The following is a 13,598-nucleotide window of genomic DNA, read 5'->3' on the forward strand; positions in this document are numbered from 1 at the left end:
AAATATCAATAAAAAATCCTCGAAGGGTTCAAATAGTTGGCACTAGGCCCAAATATGGCATTCAACCCAAATAATGATGATAGCAAATAGTTTTTAATCAAATACGCGGTAAATCATCAATCGGGATGGACCAAGTCACAATCTCCAATAGTGCACGACCCCACGCTCGTCATCAAGCGTGTGCCTCACCTCAATATAGCACTGCGATGTGCAATCTGGGGTTTCAAACACTCACAATATCATTTACAATCATTACTCACCCCGAACAGGTCAAATCTCTAACTCGCGATGCCTTTGCCACTCGAATCGACCTCCACTCACGTTGAATCTATCCAAAATCAGAACGAGGACGTCAAAATATGCTAAGGGAACGAAGCTAAAGCGAAAATAATCAAAATACAACACAAATCCCAAAATTACCAAAACCCGACCTCCGGGCCTACGTCTCGGAATTCAATAATTTTTACCTCAATAGATTCCTTATCTCCCCACAATTTCATACATATCAAAAGTTCTCAAATCCAACCCCAAATGGTCCTTCAAATCCACAATTAAAGGCCTAAGTTTCCAAGCCCTAGTTTCACCAATTTTAACCTTTGATTTCCATAATTTCTAGCTCTAATCCATGAAATAATAGCATAGGAACGAGTTTTAGGTCCAAATTCCTTATCTCAATGAAGTTCTCTTGAAATCCCTCTCTCAAATTGCCCAAAAAGCTCTCAAGCCAAGGTCAAAAATGGTGAAATAGCTCAAAATCGCGAAATGAAATAACTTATATATTTTGCCCAGACCTTTTCGCATCTGTGGCACAAATACCCGCTTCTGTGGTACCGCATTTGCGATTAAATCCTCCGCTTCTGCGGAAATTACTTATCCAGCCTAAATCGCATATGCGACCACACTTCCGCATCTGCGACATCTATGTGATCACCTTACCGCTTCTGCGGTCTCTGATCACCTGACCCTTTTTCGCTTCTGCGATGGATCTCCCGCACATGTGGCAGCGCACCTGCGGTCCCCAATCCACAGGTGCAAAAATACCAGAAGTAGCAATTCAGCAGCTGCAGCAACAATCCAGACTTCCTGTCAACCATCTTAAATCACCCCAAGGCCCCCGAGACCTTAACCAAAAGCACAAACATATCCTAATACCTTATTCGAAATTGTTCCAATCATCAAAACACCTCAAACAACATCAAATCACCCAAAACACATCAGATTCAAGCCAAACTATCTAAAATCTTCCGAATTTCGCTTTTGATCAAAACCCCAACCAAACCACGTCCGAATGACCTGAAATTTTGCACACACATCCCAAATGACACAACGGAACTATTGCGACTCTCATAATTCCATTCCGAACCCTATATTAAAATCTCGCCTACCAACCGGAAATCGCCAAAATATCAACTTTGTCAATTCAAGCCTAAATCTACTCTGAACCTCCAAAAACCATTCCGATTGCACTCCTAAGTCCCAAATCACCTCCCAAAGCTAACTGAACCACCGGAACTCATATCCGAGCCCTCTAACATAGAAGTCAATGTCTGGTTGACTTTTCCAACTCAAGCTTCCTCGAAAGAGACTAAGTGTCTCAAACCTTACCAAAATCATTTCGGATTCGATCCGACTAACCCGATACCACATAACATGGATAACAAAGCATAAAGAAACAGAAATGTGGAAAACGGAGCGGTAACTCATGAGACGGTTGGCCGAGTCATCACACTTGTCAAGTACAAAACTCTCGTTGGGTAATTTCTTTTTCATAATTGGTACCCTCTGTCAGTTTAGAGCAAACTCCCTTGGCTTTATCTTATTACTTGAGGTGCACTTGAACTCAAAACTGCTCGCTTCAAATTGTCTGGGATGCACTCTCCTTTAACGAATTCTTGTCATCCTATTAACTTCTCAAATTATTTGCCCCAATTTCACACAGTTTAGGCTGCAAACGATCTCAAAGTGTCCAAATCTATACTTATTTCCCTCAAGTGTCTCTATCATCTTCAAAATTGTCTCATTGTTTCATGATAAAACTATCTTTTAAGACCATGCCTAGAATTATGCATGCACGTCATGTCACTAGAGCCAGCATAAAAAAACTATAAAAGGAAAAGAGAACTAAACAAAAATGACTAGAAATAATAGAAAACAAAAAATTGTATTAGACAGATAGTGAAAGGGTTTGATCAACAAGACAAGCAAAATAAAGTGGGGTACAACCCTGGAACAAACTTAGATAACACTAAATGAGTTACTATTACTAAAGGAACTAGGCAAAATAAAAGGATAGAAGGGTTTGGGTCACAAGACAATATCCGGATTACAACCCTGAAATAACCCGAACAACAGAAATGACAACAAAATGAACCACCAAGACTTCTCCCTGGCTAGCCAAGAAAGGAGCGTTTTTCCAATTACCAAGCTCGGCATCTTAGCCACTAAGTTTCACATCAATATTACCATGACCATTACCAATTTCAATATCATTAACTTCAACCAGCAAGTTCCCAAGGGGATTTACATACTCCCTATCACTATCCTTGATCACAATTATTCTTTCGTGAATCATTCTTTCTATTTCCCTTTTCAAAGAACGATAATATTCGATGCTATGCCCTTGGACATTAGAGTGGTACATGCACCATACAGTAGGATCAAAACCTTTTGCATATGGGTCCAAAATATAGCCGAGGAGTGGCTCAATTAGGCCAGAATGTTTTAACTTCCCAAACAGGCTTGTGTAAGATTCCCCAATTGGTGTGAAACTATTTCGTGTCCTTTGTTCCCCTCTATGCCCCAATTTTCTAGGGTTGTTGGATGCTTGAATATGTTGAAGTCAAAAGTGCATTATGCGGTACTGGCGCTCGCCATGAGGAATGACCCAGTGGTTGGACAGATGACCGGACGTTGTTCGGAGGATAATACTAAGGTGAATTATGTGGAGCTCGGGGATATTCATGGAGTCAGTATTGAGGCTAAAAGCATTTAGCAGGAATGCCCACGAGATCCTGTTGTTGGCGGTGCTCAGCAACATCTTTTCTATCAATCGGGGGACTGACCCGATCAAATTGTTTGTTCCATCTAAGCCAAAACTCCCTAAAACTTCCCTCGGGTTTCTTTTCCATTTGAGATAGGGAGGAGCGGTCTGTGATAATGTCTACGTTGTACTAATGGTGTGAAACAAAATCTTGAGCCATGTCACCCCATGCATGCCACTTACTGATATCTTGACGAGTATACCACTCCAAGGCTTCCCCACTCAAACTCTGACTGAAATACACCATCAATAATTTGTCTTTCCCACCAGCGCCTCTCATCTTACTGCAGTAGCCTCTCAAATGGGCCACGGGATCTCCATGTCTGTCATAAAAATCAAACTTTGGCATCTTAAACCCAGCAGGCTGTTAGATGTCAGGAAACAAGCACAAGTCTTTGTAAGACACGCTTATTTGGCTCCCTATCCCTTGCATGTGCCTTAAAGACTGCTCTAAGATTTTCACCTTAATATATCATCTTGCTCCACTGTCTTAGCAGGCTTTTCAGTTTCACCGGGAGGCTCAAAATGAGGAGCGTGAGAATATGGATTCGAGACCTTGAAAGTTTGTTCTGGAGCACAGTGTTGGGCATCAGGGATTTTGAACACAATCCTGCTAGAGGATCGAGGAAAGGTAGCTGGTAGATGAGCTACAAAAACATGAGCGGTCAAAGGAGCGGGATTTGAGGTGGTTTTAAGGGTAGAGTGTGAAAAGGTTGTGGGGAGATATCAGCGGTAGTGAGAATATGTATTTGTGACAATGGCAAAACGGTGACAAGGCTTTCAGGGTAGTTAGTGGGAAATAATGGTGGAGGACGCCAACTAATCCATGCTTGGTATATTTCGGCCATCTGTCCTTTCAACCTTAAGACCTCTTCTTTCAACTCAGATTCTGACCCAACAATTTCCTTAGACGGATCAATAACACCCGTGTCCAAGTCTTTGCTAGCCATGGCTACCCTGCTCTTTGTCCTTGTGTTGTATGAATGAGTTACTTAAGAATCCAAACCAACCACCCTTCTGCTCAATGAAGATAACAAAAGGAACAAAATGAGGTCATCTTTTTAGCATTAGGGCATTTAATAGCTAAAAAAGTCACATTGCGTGCAATGCACCTAGCAACAATTAACGATTCTAGAATGACTTCGAGGGTCACAAGGTCACTTGGCATCATCCCATTTTTGTTCTTTTCAATCTTCTCTTTTCTTTATTTTCTAGCACTTCTTGGCTTGCTCATTTTCCTTCCTCTTCTTTTCTTCTAATTATCACTCTTTCTTTCCTCTCATTTCTCACATCCCATAATTTCACCTCTTTTTTTTTCCTTTTTTTTCTTTTTTTTCCTTTTTATTTTAACTAAAATAATGATTCGATCGAATCCTATGTAGGTTGCCTACGTATCATAACTCCACATAAATCAGATCTTTGCGTAGTTCGGGAAGATCGGGAATAAAGAAAACAAACTGGCATTCTCATTTTCTTTTTTTCTTTTTTTTATTTTTTACCTTAATGACTACTCTGATGAGAAAAAAAGAAGAAAAGTTCTCTCTTTTTTTAGACTTAACGTTCTATAATCTATTTTAAACTCAATATTAAACGAGCATATATTTTTCTTTTTCTTTTTTTTTGAAACAGATACTCTATGAGAAATTATTAAGAAAAAAACCATAGAAGAGAAAAATATTTTTTGATTCTCTTTTTTTAGGAAGAAAATCTAAAGAATGAACCAAATAAAAATATTTTGATTTTCACTTGATATCCTGAAGAAAGATTTCGAAACAAGAAATGAAAAAGATAAAATATATTTTTGGATTTCAGTTTTTGATTACCTAAAGAAGAAACTCCTAAGATAAACAAAAGAGAAAGTATATTTTTTTCTTCTATGTACAATGTCTTAAGGTTCTAGTGAAAATAAAAAGAATATTTTTTAATTTATATATATTTCCCGAAGAAGAACCTCAAAAAAGCCTTTTTTTTGGAATTGTGGAATTAATATCTTAAGAAAGCTTCTAAAGAAATATTAAAGAAAATTCTCTTTTTTTTTTGTTGAATTTTTAGTATTAATAACTAAAGGAAATATAAAAACAATTTTTATTTTGAGTTCTAAATATTAACTTCCTAAGGAGAACCACCTCAAAAGATTTTTTATTTTATTTCTAAAATTAGTATTCTAAAGAAAACTATAACGGAAATATAAAACGCAAAATCTCTTTTTTTGGATTTTTTGAGTTATAACACACTTTTTCAAATACAACATAGTAAGTACAATAACAAAAGACTCGACATTACTGTACAAAACTAAAAGGTAAAAGACGACATAACAAGAAAAACAGACTCAAAACATAAAAAAAATCTCCTTAAGCAACTCCTGAACGAGCGATCCTGACTGGATGGCCCTGGGGTGTCTGTCATGCTCAAACTCCGATAAGTAGATCCACACTTGTATAAGAAAACTAAAACTAGATAGAGTTAAGGATTTAGAGCACTATGTAAGACAATTACACTCCCTATTGGACACATGCAAGACATGATTGTGCAAAATAGCCTACATGGCCAAAGGTGGCTAGAAGTGCAAACTCAACAAAGGTGACCTCTAAGACATGGAAAAATTACTTTGCAGAAATGACTAATTTTGTAGAAATGGCCTATATGGCCAGAAAATGGCTAAGCATTGCAAATTCAACAAAATGGACCTTAAACAGAGAGTACACCTTGTTGTGGACCTAGGACTCTAAGACATGGGTTAATTGTACCTCTTTTGCGAAAATAGCCCTATTTTGCAAAACAACCTATGTGGTCAAAAGCGGTAGACATGCAAATTTAACAAGGATGGACCCTAATGTAAAGAGATACCTAATTGTAGATTGGAGACTTTTCAGACACAATTAAACAAACCACTTTGCAAAAATAGCCCTATTTTGCAAAACAACCGGTGTGACCAAAAGTGCCTAGACATGCAAGATTTGGCTACGACCCCGCGAAGCCAAGAACCTAAGACTTACTAAGAAGACGAGTTTCCTACGTATCCCGTCCCGAGAGACGAGAATCGGGTTCGCGTAGTTCGGGAAGATTGGATACGTGCGAAAAATAAAAAAAATTACTAATTTGAAGAAAACATATTTTTTGTCCTTTTTGAAAAATGATGAAATATGTAAACTCTTTTTGGATTTTCTTTTACCCTTTTTTTGATTTTTATTTTATTTTTTGGGAAATGATGGGAAAGTGCAAAATCTTTTTTTTGGTCTTTTTCTTAAAAAAAATGTAAAAGAAAAACATAACAGGACCCTACTTGCTTTATTTTCACACTTCACCCTCTTTTCTTTCTCATTAACCCTCAGCCATTATTGGTCCACCAAATGAACCTTTTTACCCTTGAAGATTGTAACATGTAGTACATAGGATGCATTGGGAAGGTCTTTTATTTTTGGGTACACTTGTCCTAGACGGACCTAACCCCTGTGTTGAGTCCCCTAAGTCAAATGCACATGATGTAAACAAACGTTCCTACTAGGGATTCGACATGAGGTTATGTTTATTCTAGGTTTAAACCTGGGGTTGTGTTCTAAACCTGGCTTACCCGAGCAGACAGCTTGAGCCGAGATGGGGGCAACGTACCGGGAGCAAAAAATTCTACCCGGCCTTGTTGCTGGCCCAACCTCACTCTATTTGGTGTAACTTCTAACAGAAAAGTGGTCCACGCAAATGTGTGCACCATTTTTTAGAAGACTCAAATATGAAGCGTAAGAAGACAGTATAATACAATTCAAATAATATCAAAGCAGTAAATAAGCAGTAGTTAGCACATTAGGTCCACAAATACAGTAATATGAAAAACAAATAAAGCCAAATAAAGATCACAAAACAAGCTCGAATTCTTGAACCCTGAAATAGAAGTTCTGGGTTCTTTTCCCCAGCAGAGTCACCAGAGCTGTCACACCTCCTTTTTCCTACCCCGAGAGGGGTATAAGGGAGTTTTTCCAATTAAAGTAACAAAACCAAAATGGGATTATTTATTTATAATTTAGAGTTTCCACTTGGGATAATTTATGGTGTCCCAAGTCACCGGTTTAAAATCCCGAATCGAGGAAGTTTGACTCTGTTTTATGGTCTGCGAACACAGAAATCCAGGTAAAGAATTCTGTTAACCCAAGAGAAGGTGTTAGGCATTCCCGGATTTCATGGTTTTAGCACAGTCGCCTGATCATACTTGACTTAATCAAATTGTCTAATTACTTATTTTAGAACTTATGTGCGTTTACCTCTTTTAATTAAGAAATTATCTTAAAACAGGTCACACGCACGTGTTTTCATTTGTCTGACGCGTCAAAAATCATGTCACGCGAACGTGTCCACAATTAATAAATCTTTGTTATTATTAAGAAATTTTAGTCTAAGTTGCGCGAACGCATACTCCAATTTTATTTTTTAAAATCGTAATTATGCCACACGAACGTGTACGCAATAACGATGGTATATGCTAGTAATTCACACTTAGAGATGTTTAACACTCACTACTTTATCTGTTGATCTATTTTGATATCCATTCACTTGTAAAAGATGGTCTACCTTACAACTTATCATCCTAATGGTCTGATGTTAAAATTATTGATCTAGTTCTTTCGCAAATTTAAGCGAAAACCAGACCTTAATCTCACTTAAAACCCCGACATGTCGGTGGGTCAAACATTTTAAAAGATGAGGGAATTAAAAAGATTTCTATCTGATTACAGATTTTGGCGAAAATTACCTTAAACTACTGAACCTTACAGGGAACAGACTTCAGAGAACGAGATATATATAATCCTGCTAAGTATATTTCTATGGGAAAGGAAAAAGGACAAAAAGGGGCTCACCTATACATTGTACGAGAAAATACGAAAAAGGTCAAATTTCGTTCTAATCTTATACTCCAGATGACATTAACTCAAAAACAAAAATACCTAAACATATATCAAAGATGACATTATCCACTCATTAATAACTGTAATTTCCATATTCCTAAAAAAACTCTTTGAACATTTATTGAACAAAATGAAAAATGACAAATCCAAATTATAATCTCGTGAAACAAAGAAATAATCAGATTTAGAGATCCAAGCTCCATAAAATGTACCAAAATGTCACTCCATCAAATAATTACACAAAAATGATTAACATAGTCAATGGATGAACAAACAGTGAAGAGGAGAAAAAGAGGACGTGAATTACTTTCAATTTTTCAAAGAACCTCTTGCCTGTTTACAAAGAAACTCAGGCCGATAAAGCTAAATACAGACAGACCCGACCGGAAACCTCAACGAAACAACCTCGATATCGACCGCATCTCAGCCATGATGAATCCGAAAACGTGTATCAGTAGCTTCGACAATCGAATAACACTTCTACAGCTCAAAAGTCACTCGAATTTCAGAAAAACTTTAGTAGAAGACTGGAAGTTCGGATAGCTTTCAAATCCTTCTTTTTGTCTCTGATTTTTATTTTTATTTTAAAAGCTCTTTTTGAGTTTCAGATGTAGCCTTTATTTCCAGAAATTGTTCCAGTTGTTGGTTGGTTAAAGTGAGATGTGCGTGAAGGAGTATTGCACGTGTGTTTTCTGACGAGTTTGGTTTTGATCGCTGGCGTAGGTAGGGCGGGTGTATGTGGAGAAGAAGATGAAGATGAGAGGTCTTCGATGGGTGTCCGTAGCGGCAGATTGGGGATATCTCTTGGTGGAGTGTCGGCTGGAATTGGTGTGATAAGAATGAGGGATGAATCGATTGAAACCCTTCATCAATACCCAGCCTTAGCATTGCATAAGAGCTAATTTGAGAATGCTTTTTGACTGTGTAAGGGCGCCGCTCGAATAGTCTTTTTGTCCAGGGTTCTGCCCTTGTGAAATGTTATAAATGGGTTTATATTGGGTGTAAAAAATAAATATCAGCCCTTTGATGGGAAGAATTTGAATGGTTGAGATGTATTCTTCATTTTAAGTGGGAGATGGGCTGATGGGTTAGGTCTTTAAAATTGGGCCATCTCTTTGGACCTTTTTTGATTTTAAAATCAAGACCATGTACATCTTAAAATTAATTCATGCACATTGAGGTAACAAATAAAACTATTTTTGTATTTTTAAATTTATGAAAAGTAAACAAACTGAAAGTGACAAGATAAAAATATTAATTACCTAAATAAAGAAAATATTTTTTTGCAATTTTCATTTTTGTGAAAAATAAAGTAAAAGAGTCAAAACTAATTGAAATGACGATATTAGGCCTAAACTAAATATTTAAATGTTAAAATATGTAAAATTTTGGGGAGGGTCAAAAATTACATATTTACACAATGTACTCCATAATCCATACTAGGAAACTGAAGAAAGATAATTTGCATGCACTAATGCAATATATTTCCAACATTATAATTACTCCTACAATATTGAAAACATTAACTAGTTATTTTTTCTTTTTTCGCAATGTTTGTGGGAAAGGAGAGATTCAATTAGTTCTAAGTGTCGCAAAGAAACCAACTGCATGCACACGCCATACAATACCGTTTATATGATGACCTTTAGATATCGGGCTGTTTTCACATAACTAATTCCTTTGATGGGGTTAAAAACTAACTTTGATGCAATTTTTAAACATTTCTATAATAATAAGGGAAGCTTCTAAGCGGCTGCCTTTTAAAGGTGGGTGCGCATTAAGTTGTAATTATGAAAAGAATAGAAGATCTTGCCCCTAATGGGCAAAGCTCTTCGTGAGTCACTTCGTCTTTCACGATCGATGACAAATTCTCTTGCTTATCCTATTTCCTTTTCCCTTAAAGTTCAATCCTATCAGCCATTGAGTCGGCGCTTTCACAACCTGCCTTCTATTCTTCACTCTATTTCAATCATTTCTTTTGGTAGATAGAATACCTGGGCATTCTCTTGTCTTCCCATTCCTCTAGCTCTCATTTTACGCATGCGCTTTGTGCTTTTGGCTTAACAACATAAAAGCGGAATCGAACCTCTTGCAGTTCTGCCTTAATAAAAATCCATTTAACGCCCCCTCCCCTCCCCTCCCCCTCCCTTCCTCCTTCCTCCGTTAGTTTAACTGCAACGACCGCAGATGCAGGAAGTAGTTCCTCTGTGGGAAATTGAAAATGTCAAAGTTGTGTCTTATAAATAAGAATTCTTTCAATTTTGAAGTATCAATTTTTTAATTTTTTTTCCCAAATACTTAAAATAAAAGAGTATTAAAAATGGTCATGGAGAAAGCTAAAGTTGAAGAAAATTCACTTAACTTCACAAATATATAAAAAGGGTTTAAACTTTTTTGGGCAGGAGTATTATTTTAGTTCTTCAAATCTCTCTTTCTCTCTTCATTTCTAATTTCCTTTATGCTTTGTGGGTGGGTGGAGTTTTGCTTTCTTCTTTTTTTTTATTTTTTGGGGAGGGAGGGGTTGCCTTTCCGTGGGCTGCAATTTAGAGGTGGCTATCCTTTGCAGTCACATGCATGTATTCTATGTTAACGGAATTAAGGTTATGGAAGTGAGCCTAACTTTAGCCTTACTCCAGATTTGGATTCTTCCTTGGAATATTTGTCAAATTAGGTATTTTTGCATGAGAGAGGAAACGGCTTTATAGAGTGTAACGTACTCCTCAGAATCCTTGAATTTCAAGGGTTTGACTATATATTACAGTAATAAATTCGCGTCAGAGAAAATAAAAAAGGATTTGTCAGAAAAAGAAGAAGCTAATTGCTCATTCGGTTCTGATTACAAAATGCGCTTTGATTATCTGATTAGTGTTATTGGAAAATAAATTTTCCACTTGAAACCTACTGTACGCTGATCATTTCTTGAAAGTTGATCTCATTTTGGTGACTACACATGATATTGGTTTATTGAACACCAACAAATTGGGTCAAATTTGTCGGTGTTTGACAAGATATTAAGATGTAAACACTTAAAATTCCATTTAATTCTTCAAATCCAGTTACATGGATGGACCCAATTTCATTTGGATTGATAAGTTAATTTGGACTTTACAAATTAAATAAGTTAATTTTATTATGAATAATTAACTTAATAGCCATTCATCTATCTGTTTAAATTAAAAATATCTTATGAATGTATAATTAATGTATATGTAACGGCCTGGCCGGTCGTTTTGTGTATTTGAACTCCATTTTCCTATTTAATGTTACCTTGTATGCAAATTTGATGTTTGATGAATTATGGGGATTTTTGAGTTGGTTTTGGAAAGGTTTGAGAATGATTGGAAAACTTAGTTTTATTCTTGGAAGTTTAAGTTGTAGTGCCTTGAGTCAGGCTCTCAAGGTTAGACATAGAGTCAGCAATCTCGCCTGAGGAGGGGTTGTTTTGAATCTGGGGATTTGAGTCATCTCAAGAGGGATTGCCCTAGACTTCTGAGCAACGTACCACGTCAGGGCACCCAGTCCATGGTTCCAGCGCTAGCAGCTACACCACGCACACATCCATCTAGGAATGGAGCTCAATCGGTTCGAGACCGTCCTAGTGTAAGAGATCAGTCAGGTGGAGGACAGGTTCGTTGTTATACATTCCTGGGCAGTTCCAGTAGTGAGAGAGTTTTCAGATGTGTTTCCTGCAGACCTACCAGGCATGCTACCCAATAGGAATATTAATTTTGGTATTGATTCGGGGCCAAGCACTCACCCCATATCTATCCCGTTATATCGTAGGGCACCAGTTGAGATGAAGGGATTGAAAGAATAGTTGCATGAGTTATTGGATAAATGTTTTATCAGGAATAGTGTTTTACCTTGGGGTGCGCTAATATTATTTGTGAAGAAGAATGATGGTTATATGAGAATGTGTATTGATTATATGCAGTTAAACAAGTTTACCATCAAGAACAAGTATTCATTGCCTCACATTAATGATTTGTTTTAATATTATTAGGGTGCTAGGGTGTTCTCAAAGATTTATTTGATGTCGGAGTATCATCAGTTGAAGATAAGGGCTTCGAACATTCCTATGACAACTTTCAGGACTCATAATGGCATTATGAGTTCTTGGTGATGTCTTTTGTCTTGACTAATACCCCAATAACTTTCATGAATTTGATGAACGGTGTATTCTAGCCTTATATATATTCCTTTATTATTGTATTCATTGATGACATTTTTGTATATTCTCGTAGTAGGGAGGAGCACAAGCATCATTTAAGGATGGTGCTTCAGATTTCGAAGGAGATAGAGATGTATGCTAAGTTCTCTAAGTATGGGTTTTGGTTGGACTTCGTTTCATTCTTGGACCACATGGTGTCTGGTCACGGGATCAAAGTGGATTTGAAGAAGATTGAGGAACTTCAAAGTTGGCCCTGACCTTTTACCGCTACAAAGATCACGAGTTTTTTAGGTTTGGCTGGTTACTATTGTTGCTTTGTGGAAGGGTTTTCATCTATAACAGCTCCATTGAATAATTTGACTCAGAAGGGTGCTTTATTCAGATTGTCTGATGAGTGTGAGAAGAGCTTTCAGGATCTCAAGACTTCTTCGATTCAGAATCGCATGCTTTCAAGCAATAGCTTTGGTATTTCCCTTAGGATCAGGGATGTATAGTATTTATTGTGATGATTCGCGTGTTGGTCTTGGATGTGTGGTGATGCAGGATAGTAAGGTGACTGCCTATGAGTCGCTCCAGTTGAAGCGCCCTGCAAAGAACTATCATGTATATGATTTAGAGTTAGCAGCTATTGTGCACACGCTCAAGATTTAGAGGCATTACTTATATGGTGTGTCTTGTGAGGTTTACATTGATCACTGAAGTCTCTATCATTTGTTCAAGTAGAAGGACTTAAATTTAGGGCAGCGGAGGTTGGAGTTATTGAAGGACTATGATATTACTATTCTGTATCCTCTGAGGAAGGCTAATGTGGTAGCAGATTCCTTGAGTAGGAAGGTGAAGAGTATGGGAAGTTTGGCATTTATTCTAGATGTGGAGAGGCCCTTAGCTATATATGTTTAGGTGTTGGCTATTAGATTTGTGAGATTGGATATTTCTGAGCCTACCTGCTTGTGTTGTTGCATAGTCATCCTTGTTTGAGTGCATTAAGGCTCCTTAGTATGATGACCCCCATCTGCTTGTCCTTAAGGACACGATGCAGTGAGGTAGTGACAAAGAGATGACTATTGGTGATGATGGCATGTTGCGACTTCAGGGTAAGATTTGTGTGCCGAATGTGGTGCCTAACTTACATTGTACGGTCCTCTAGAAGTGCAATGTGAATTGCATGCCTCGATCCAAGACAATTGTCATGGTCCAAAATCCACTAAGGGTCGTGATGGCGCTGGACACCATTGCCAGGCAAGCCAACACTAAATAACTAGTAATTTCTCATTTTAGATATTTCTGAATTCACTTCTTTTATACATTTATACAATAAAGAATAAAGTTCACTGAATAAATAATGATATCTTTAACAATTTTACAATACCGACTACTCCCATAGACATCCCAGAACCCGGTATCACAAGTGCATGAGCAATTACTACGGAATTGAATAAAGTACAATGACTGTCCGGAATACAAATTGGACAGAAAGTAAATATAATACGCT

Source organism: Nicotiana tabacum, chromosome 18, assembly GCF_000715075.1.
Source record: "Nicotiana tabacum cultivar K326 chromosome 18, ASM71507v2, whole genome shotgun sequence".
In the NCBI taxonomy this organism is placed as follows: domain Eukaryota; kingdom Viridiplantae; phylum Streptophyta; class Magnoliopsida; order Solanales; family Solanaceae; genus Nicotiana; species Nicotiana tabacum.